This window comes from Coenobita brevimanus, chromosome 46 (assembly GCF_032717465.1).
Source record: "Coenobita brevimanus isolate Jiangsu-jjx chromosome 46, ASM3271746v2, whole genome shotgun sequence".
Taxonomy (NCBI): Eukaryota; Metazoa; Arthropoda; class Malacostraca; order Decapoda; family Coenobitidae; genus Coenobita; species Coenobita brevimanus.
In genome coordinates, this window is record NC_136999.1 from 32,257,153 (window position 1) to 32,265,821 (window position 8,669).

General features: G+C 39.6%; 1 non-coding gene across 1 annotated transcript; it reads right to left on the reverse strand.

The window, feature by feature from the left end:
- Positions 1 to 8,267: 8,267 nt before the first annotated feature.
- Positions 8,268 to 8,386, reverse strand: LOC145398831 (5S ribosomal RNA). Its single transcript, XR_013897178.1, has one exon. It is a non-coding gene; the product is annotated as a 5S ribosomal RNA (ribosomal RNA).
- Between the last annotated feature and the right edge of the window lie 283 nt (positions 8,387 to 8,669).

Genomic DNA, 8,669 nt, shown 5'->3' on the forward strand with positions numbered 1-8,669 from the left:
AAGTCTCCACATGTCCTATGGTAGACAACGAAGGATCAACAAACATCCCAGGGGAAAGCTGAAGGTATGTGCCATTAGCATATATAATTTTAATATTCTAAGACTAATAACTGATTTTTGGCAAATATTTTTAAAAAGTCAGTCGGAGTGAGAATATCCTCGCAGGACACGCAAGGAGCGCAAAAACAACCCCGTGGTGTAGGGGTTAATCCCATACGGGATGGCCATAAACAAATCGCCTCCAGGTCGCCCTATCCCCCGCCATTTCAATGCTCTGCTCCCAGCTTACACCCCCCTCCCTCATATACCTCTCCATTCAATCCCTCCATCTCATCCTTGGCCTCCCCCTCCCCCTCTCCCTCTCCACCTCATTCACACTCTCCTCATCAGTCTCTCACTCTCCATCCTCTCCACATGGCCAAACCATTTCAGTGTGTTTTTCCTAACGCTTCCTATCACATCCACATCCACACCACAATGCTTCTTCACATCCTCATTTGTCAGTCTGTCTCTCCATGTGACTCCACATGCTCCTCCCAAATACCTCATTTCCACTGTTCTCACTCTTGACTTGTGTCCCTTCAACAAGGTCCAAGCTTTGCTTCCATACATTAGAGTTGGTATTACAATAGTGTCATGTAGTAACTTTTCACTTCAGTGCTTACGTCCCTGTTTCTTATCACTGCTTTCAAGGAACCAGCAACCTTTCTTCCTTGTTGTACCCTTTCAAGTACTTCACCCCCCAAACTTTCATCCTTACTCATCACACTACCCAAGTACTACTCACACTTGCCATTTATTCCCCATCCAGCATCACTGTCTCTCGAAGATTATAACTTTACTCTTCCCTACATTCACCTTTAGATTCCGTTTCTTACACACTCTCCCAGACTCATCCACCAAGCCTTACAGCTACCTTTCGTCTTCACCTAACAATACAGTATCATCTGCAAACAATAGTACAGGGAGTTTCCAAACACTGCCCTCTCTCAGTATTGTCACTCCATCATCCACTGCCCTACCTTGTATCTCTTTTATTACTTCATCCATACACAGATTGAACAACCATGGAGACATGACACATTCCTGTTTCAACCGAATCTTCAGACAGAAAAATCACTCAGTTCACTATCCACACACACTGTAGCCTTACCCCCTCATACATACTTTTCACAGCATTCAACAACTTCCCATCTGCTCCATATATTCTTAATACTTTCCACAATCCTTGTCTAACCACCTTGACATATGCTTTCTCCAAATTTATGAAGGCCACATACAACTTCTTTTCCCTTCTCTAGAAAATTCTTTACTAAGGATCTGAGAATGAATATCTGATCTACACAACCTCTTCCCTTCCTACGACCTCCCTGTTCTTCTCCAACGAATTCCTCCGTTATTTCCCTAAATCTGTCAGTAAGTATCCTACCATATACTTTTCCTTTTATACTAAGGAGACAAATGATCTTCTGATTACCACACACTTCTGTTTCCCATTTTCCTTTGTACAACGGAATAATTATACCTGACTTCCAATCCTCTGCGACTCTACCTTCCTCCCAGGCCAACCTGCACATCTTCCACGTCCATTCTACTCCCATGTCTCCCTCATGCTTCATCATTTCACAACACACTCCATCAGTTCCTGGGGCTTTCCCCATTTTGACTTCCTTCATTGCTTCTACAACTTCCATCCTACTGATTTCCTCCTCTTTTCTCACATCCCTCCTTGACACAGCCATTCCCCAGCTACTTATACTCACATTACTTTCATTCTTTATGTTCAACAATTCATTAAAGTGTTCTCTCCATCCGTTCACTTTTTCTCCCTTCTCCTCTAGTAATCTACCTTTTTTATCTTTCACTCCCCAACTAACTTCAATGCCACCCTGTCTAACTCTCTTTACCTTTTTCCAGAAAATTTTCTTACATTCTCTCCACTTCACACTCAAACTCCTTCCAAATTCCTCATCCACTCTCTTCTTCCTCTCTCTCTCTCTCTCTCTCACTAATCTTTTCACCTCTCTCTTCCTCTCTACATATAACTACCTCTTCCGTCCCTCAATTTCTTCCACACCCCTTATTTCTCATCTACTCACAATATGCTTTCTTCTTTTGTGCCACAGCCTGTCTCACCTCTTCATTCCACCATGCTGTTCCTTGCACCACCTTTCGTCTTCTCTTCACCCCACACATCACCTCACATGCTGCACATATTTTCTTTTGTAAATGTCTTGCACACACCTTCCACGTCCTCCATCTGATCCAATCCATATTTACCCAATCGCTTCTCCACGTCTCTCTTATAGTCTGCCTTTTTCTCATTCTCTTGTAACCTTTCCACTCTCCTTGCATCTACTCCTTCCTCCCGTCCTTCCCCTCTTCAATTTTTCCATTTTACTTGGACCTTGATTCTGACCACCACCAAGTGGTGGTCAGAAAGTCCACTTCCCCAACCTCTATATACTCTTGCATCCATTAAACACCTTCGTATCCTCTCATCCATACACACATAATCAATCATTGCCTTCCTTACATTCATTTCACCACCCACCCTTCTCATCACTCGCCATGTATAACTGCGGATTATTTTGTGTCTGAGGAGGGTATTGGCTATCACCAACCTCCTCCCAGCACAAATGTCCACTAAAGGCACATCCCACTCACCAACTAATCCATCTTCCTTCACATTCCCTACTTTACCATTCATATCACCAATCAAAACACTCTCTCATTACTTTCAAACTTTTCCATGCACACTGTCACATTTGTCCAGAACTCTTCTCTCACACTGCTTGGATTATCTTGCATTGGTGCATACACGCACACAATCACCCACATTTGTAGTCCAACTTTCAATCTTACCCACACAATCCTTGAGCCAACTGATCCGTACTCTCTTATATTTTCCTACCATCTGTTACTCACAACAATACACACTCCTTCTCTTGCCCTCTCATTCTCACCTACTTCCGCACATATACCCCATCATACACCCATTATCTCACACTCTCACCTCTCCATTTAGTTTCAGTTAATACACATGCATCCACTTTCGCACCCTCAAGCACCTGGACAATCTCTCTCTCTCTTTCACCTCATCATTTGGACCCCTTACATTCTACAGTACGTCGCCATCTGTATCATCCTATGTTCGATCCTTAGTCATCATCTTTTGGTCAGTCCTGGTCCGAGGCTTCTTGTTCGTATTTATAGTTAGTTGTTTTCCAGGGAGGAGCACTAACCCTCCGCCAACCCACTTGCTGTCATGTAGAGAAAACGTGTTGATTGGTAATAAGGTTACCATCCAGCGTTGTAAATGGTTTCCTGGTTTACAGGAAATCATTTGGTTTGCCACTCAATGTAGAGTTACCCTAAAACACACACAGACACACACACACACACACACACACACACACACACACACACACACAGAGGGAGTCATCAGATGTAGACGTCCGTCAACGGTGCTCCGTACCAAAACAACACGGCCAGTGGCATTACCTAAATTAGTATCTTTAAATGAGTCAAGCTCTGTACCAGGTTAGACTAAATGATTTTTCATTATTAAAAGGAAAAAAAAAAAAAAAAGTTTAAACAAGACTGGTTCAAACAATAAAGAACCACGAGGAAAAAAAATGCGCTGAGTCAGCTGGGTTTGGTTAGACTACAGCAATATGGGGAAAGTGTACATACTCTGTAAGTACATACTCTGTTCATTTAGTATTACAAAATGGATACATACTTCAGTAAAACAAATTTGGAAAAGAAAAGGGATTAAAGTAAAAAGCAAAATGATGATTTCTACCAAGAACTGGTTGAAGTGGAGACTCACAATAGACTGGTTGAACGTGTACACAAACTAGAAATGGCTTTCAAAAATGAAATTGATGAAATAAAGAAGCAAATGCACTTGCAAAAGGAAGAGATAGAAAAACTAGGAAGGGAGGCCAATAAGAAAGACACAACCATCAGTGAACTAAGAGTGGAATTGAGTATGCTTAGGAAGAAAGTGAGTCAAATGGCAAGTACAGTAGTCAATCACGAGAGTGTTATGAAAGAGTTCAGAAATGACACAGAGACAATTAGGCAAGCAAGCAGTCTTATGGACCAGAACAGTGATACTGAGGAGAAGATAACACAGGTGAATGACGCTGTGCAAAGCTACAAAAATGATGTAGAAACCACGTATGCTGAAATGGTGAGAGTAAAGAAAGACTTAGGAACAAGGGTGGAGGAAAAAAGCATTAAAAAGGAAGTGAAAAGAATAATCCAAAACAATCCAAAGTTAGTCAGAGATTCAGTAGAGATAAATAAATCAATAGTAATCACTGGTATAGAAGAGGAAGAAGTTAAAAACAAAATCACAAGAGACAAAAAGGAGATGGCAAATGTAATGAGCTTACTGAAAGAAGTATCAGAGGAAATCTGTAGTAAAGACATAGAGGAACACGAAAGGTTAGGGAAATACGAGAAAAGCAAGACAAGACCTCTAAAGGTGACTTTCCAGAGTGTAAACACTGTGGAAGAGATACTAAAAAATGCAAAGAATCTTATGGAAAAAGAGGAGTTCAAAAATGTATGGATAAAAAGATGCCTAACACAAGAGGAACTGGAATTACTGAAAGAAAAAAGGGAGGAAGCAAAAACAAAAAATGAGGGAAGATCAGAAGAGGAGAAGAAGAAATTTTTTTTACAAAGTAATAGGATTGCAGGTACGAAAGTGGTACACAAACAGGATGGAAGAAAAAGGAGGAAGGTAGTAGAACCATGTCATGACAAGTATATAAACAAGATGATAAAGTTGATGTACTCAAATGTGGATGGAATGGTATCTAAATTACTAGAGATGAATGATTATGTCAGAGAAAATGAACCACAAATAATATGCCTAACTGAAACAAGATTAACACCAAGGATATGCAATGACACACTAAACTTAGAGGAATACAATATATGGAGAAGAGACAGAAATTTAAAAAAAGGAGGAGGAATTATAATATTAACTAAGAAAAATCTAAAAGTCAAGGAAATAAAACTAGATATACCATCACAAGTAGAACTGATTGCAGTAGAGATCGACACATCTGAAGGTAAAGTAATTGTAGCCAATTTGTACATGCCACCCAGATCAAACACATGGGAAAGAGACGAATATGAGGACCTGGCAGAGAGTACAATTCAGAGTATAAGATCATTGCTACATAAAATGGAAGAGAAATCGGAAAGAATTATACTAACTGGGGACTTCAATACAAATATAAATTGGAATACTCTAGATATAAATAGCCAAGAAAGCTGTTGGGACCAAAAGCTCCTGGATCTCGTACAAGAGTTTTTCTTAATGCAACATGTGAGGGAAACCACCAGAAAAAGAGGACTTGATGTACCTTCAGTGCTAGATCTAATATTTACTAGGCAAGAATATCATATTGACAGTTTAATATATCACCCTCCACTCAGCAAAAGCGATCAGGCAGTACTAAATTATAACTTCAGGATAGCATATGACATAGTAAACAGCAATGACAGTTACAAAAAGAGACTAAACTATAAAAAGGGAAATTATCAAGACCTAAAGAAGTATTTCTTAGAAGTTGATTGGGAAAATGAGCTTAGAGGACAAGATTTAAATGCTGTATATAAAAAAAATTGTGAATTTTATGAGATAGGAGTCCAGAAGTACATCCCACAGCACAAAGAAGCAGATAAGAAAATACAAAAATGGTTCAATACAGAATGTAAAAAATCAAAAGAAAGAAGAGATTTGTTGTGGAATAGATACAGAAGACACAATAGTGAAAGGGCGTATAATAATTACAAACAGGCAAGAAACGACTATACAAGCATAAGGAGGGAAGCCCAAAAACAGTTTGAGGAGGATATAATAAATAAAAGTAGTGATCAACCAAAGCTGTTTTACAGCTATATCAGAAGCAAAACCAAAGTAGAAGATAAAATACAATCCATTATGGACGAGGAATCACTTACACACAAGAGAAAGATATTTGTGAAGCACTAAATAAGAATTTCCAATTAGTTTTTACAGAAGAAACAATTTTTTGAGAGGGACTATGTGGAACACGCATGTCCACACATACTACCAGATATACAAAAAGCAAAAAAAGTAATACAGGAGGAGTTAAGTAGATTAGACAGAGGAAAAGCAAGTGGTCCTGATGAAATTTCATGTTGGGTATTACGAGAATGTGCAAAGGAGTTAAGTAAACCATTATTTTTAATTTTCAAGAAATCCTTGAGTCAAGGTAAACTACCTGATATTTGGAAGAAAGCAAATTTTGTCCCTTTATTCAAGAAAGGAAATAGACAAAATCCACTCAACTACTAACCAGTATCACTGACCAGTGTTGTAAGCAAGGTATTAGAAAAACTTGTAAGAAAAGCTTGGGTAAATCATCTAGAACAATGCAGAATGATAACAGAAAGACAGTTTGGTTTCAGAGGGGGAAAATCATGTGTTACTAATCTGTTGAGCTACTATGACAGAGTAACAAACACAATACAGGAAAGGGTGTGATGGGTGGACGGTATCTATTTAGATTTCAAGAAAGCTTTTGACACAGTACCACACCAAAGACTTTTATGGAAACTGTACCATCAAGGAGGAATTCGAGGCAAACTGTTTTGTTGGATGCAAGACTTTCTCATAAAAAGAGAAATGAGGACAGTACTAAGAGGAATCTACTCATCATGGAAAGAAGTGACTAGTGGAGTACCACAGGGTTCAGTGCTGGCACCAATCATGTTTTTAGTGTATATAAATGATATAAACAGTAACACTGGAAATGAGAACTATCTGAATATGTTTGCAGATGATGCAAAAATACAAAGGAGAATTACTAACACAGACTCTTGTAAAGAGCTACAAGAAGAATTAAATAAACTTCATGAATGGAGTAGTACATGGCAAATGGAATTCAATGTGGACAAGTGTCATGTAATCAAGTTTGGTAAAAGTTGAAAAAGACCTGATTGGGATTATAAGTTAGGAAATAAAACCCTATACACATCAGAAAGAGAGAAAGACCTAGGTGTGATTATCAATAACAGACTATCTCCGGCTGACCACATCAGCGAGAAGGTACGGAACATGTATACACTGCTTGCAAATATGAGAATAGCATTCACATACATAAATGAAGACATGCTAAGAAGGATAATAACAACATTCATTAGACCAACCCTGGAATATGCATCAGTATTCTGGAGTCCTCATCTCAAAAAGCATATAGACAAGATTGAAAAAGTTCAAAGGGCCGCTACAAGATGGGTACCAAGCTTAAGGGACCTAAGCTACGAAGAAAGACTAAATAAGCTGAATCTACCAACACTACAGGAGAGAAGGAAAAGAGGTGACATGATAATGCTATATAAGTGCATATCAGGAAAGGAGAAAATAGACATAAATGATTATTTAACATATGGAGAAGCATCAGCAAGAGGACACTGCAAAAAACTGCATAAGAAGAGAGGTGATAAAGACGTAAGGAAATTCAGTTTCCCAAACAGAGCAATTGATCAATGGAATGCACTACCAAATGAAATAGTGTGTGCCAAAACAATTCACAAATTTAAGGATATGTACGATAAATATGGTTTAAGACACGGGACAGTACGAGCTTGACTCATTCCTGTAAAGATACAATTAGGTAAGGTAAGGTAAGAACACACACACACACACACACACACACACACACACACACACACACACACACACACACTCACAGTACCACTATACTAAGTGGGTGGATGTTGGGCGCCCCCACCTACCACCTGGCATTCTCATAAGCCTTAAATAAATATATTTCCCTGGAAAGTGATATAATTCTACAAAACTGTGATATACTTACTCAGCTTACATCTGCTTACCTCAGCATATGCTAATTTCAATTCCTGTCTCATTTCTTTAATTGTGTCTTATCAGGTACATGAATGAACATTATTCTGCACCCTGAAGATGGATCAGCATACAGAGAAGGCATGCATAATCCATTCTGGCGACGATGTTGCACACAGTGATCTCATATCACCAAGAGAATATGATTCTTGGAACACTCTTCTTAGAGCTGCCAGAATAATGCAGCACACACCGCTGCTGGACATTGCTGCAACCGTAGGAGAGGGAGATGTTCATTCATTCATTGCCAGATGCCATGTATCCCAAATGGGGTGTCCAAGGGCTTAGAGTTAACTGTTTTACAGGGAGGGGCACTAATCCTCCACCAACCCCACTTGACACGTAGGGATGCCAACAGCATCTGGTGTTCCCAGGCGGTCACCCATCCAGGTACTAACCAGACCCAACGTTGCTTAACTTCGCTGATCAGACGGAAAGCGGTGTACTCAACGTGGTATGGCCGTTGGCAGAGGGAGATGTGCCAGAGGTATTTTATGATAGAAAATGTCGCCAGATGTTCACTATGAAGCGTGGTTTGGGTCAACTTGAAGGCAAAGATGACGGCTCTCACAGGTTTAGCGATGTTCCACAAGGGAACAGGCCTCAGCCTCAAGAATTTTAGATAAAACTTGTATATTTTGCCGACCGGAAAAGGCAACACAATATATAAAAGGGACAAGAACCAGACAACCTTTGGTAAACTGTGTTGAATTACAAACAGACTCAAGATACCAGAAGTAGCAACAAAGCG